The following is a 1650-nucleotide window of genomic DNA, read 5'->3' on the forward strand; positions in this document are numbered from 1 at the left end:
TGCGAGGGGAGCGAGGGTTCCTCCGTGCAGGGGTACGCGTGATCATTCACACAGCTCCTCTGGCCCGGCCACTCAAGGCTCTTCCATTAAAAACAAACGAACAACCACTCCCAATCTCCAAACCGACTCCCAAACTTAAACAAACTCGTCTTTGTTTTGCATGTAGGGCGGCCAAGGCAAACTGATTTTTTTCACCACGGGAAAGCGATGGGTCCAAGAGCAGAGCCAAGTGGTTCCTGATGCTCGTCCTCACTCATGGAACCCATGAGTTATTCCTCTCTGTGGATTCACTTCCTACATTTGTCTCTGTTGTAGCAGCATTGTACCCAAACTGGACACTCAGTCGTCCTGTGTCACTCAGTGCTGTGAGTGAAGTCACAGCAGTACAGAATGTGATATAAATACAGAAAGATGCTTCTTCGGATGTTTATATAAAAACTGGCCAACGCTCTCCACAAACCCCCCCCAGTCCTCTGAATAAATGACCCATGACTTTGAAGTTTGGAGGATAAGTGTGAGAAAGACAGGGAATATTCAGGGGCAAAAGATCCTCTGTTGCTTTTTCAAATGCACAGTTTCAGAGCGCATCGGAGTTCATTGAATATCATCTTCCCTAAAAAATGCAGAATGTACATCAACATGATGCTGCTGCCAAAAAGGCAGATCAGATCAGTTTGTGTGTTCAGGAGGATAGCCCGTGGGGCAGATGAAAAGAGCTGTCAGAACAGCTCTGTACTGCTGTGACTTCACTCACAGCACTGAGTGACACAGGACTGACTGAGTGTCCAGTTTGGGAACAGTGCTGCTACAACAGAGACAAATGTAGGAAGTGAATCCACAGAGGGGAATAACTACCTTGGCCACTCAAGCAGCAGGATTGAAAAAGATTGCAGCTTTTAGTCTGGAGGAGAAGGAATTAAGGGAGACATGGCAACTGAGTCCAATTAGGTACAAAGATACTTTGAAAAGGAAATGAGCACCTTATCTGTGGTGGAAAAGAACAGAACTATCAGCTCATCAATGTAGCCTGTCACTACCTGGGCAATGAGGGGAAAACAAGTAAAAAGACTGGCTTTCTGGTCAGAGAAATTGGAAACTGAACAAAGATACCTAGAAGCTCCAAGCATTTTTCACTTGTCTTCACTGTGGTGGTGGCCAGGTGAATATCTTAAATAGCACCAGTTACAAGTTGGGAAAAAGTCATTCTAGATTTCTAGGCACTTAGGTAAAGTCAAGGTTTTCAGACCAATTGGGGCTGATGAACTTCATGCTGTGATGAGAACTGGAGAACTGGAGAATGGCCCACTGGCCATTATCTTTGAGATATCTAGGCAGTGGAGAGGTTCAGAAAACTGGAAAAGGCCAAATACATTGGGCATTGAAAAAAAGAAAATCTGACTAATTACTGGCCAGCCAGCATAATTTTACTGCCTTCCCCTGTGACACTGGAACAAATAAATATTATGTAGGCAACTCACATTTTCCATTTGCAAGTAGAAGAGATCAAGTTAAACCAATCTTTCATGGCAGAGTTGTCCTTGTGGTCAAGGAAGTATAACAATAGAAATTAAATTTTTTATTTCAGTAGGACTTTTACTCTGTTTCATCTGACAGTCTAAGAAGCACATTAGGAAACAGGGGAAACTGGAT

The sequence above is a fragment of the Geospiza fortis genome, unplaced genomic scaffold (assembly GCF_000277835.1).
Source record: "Geospiza fortis unplaced genomic scaffold, GeoFor_1.0 scaffold1, whole genome shotgun sequence".
Taxonomy (NCBI): Eukaryota; Metazoa; Chordata; class Aves; order Passeriformes; family Thraupidae; genus Geospiza; species Geospiza fortis.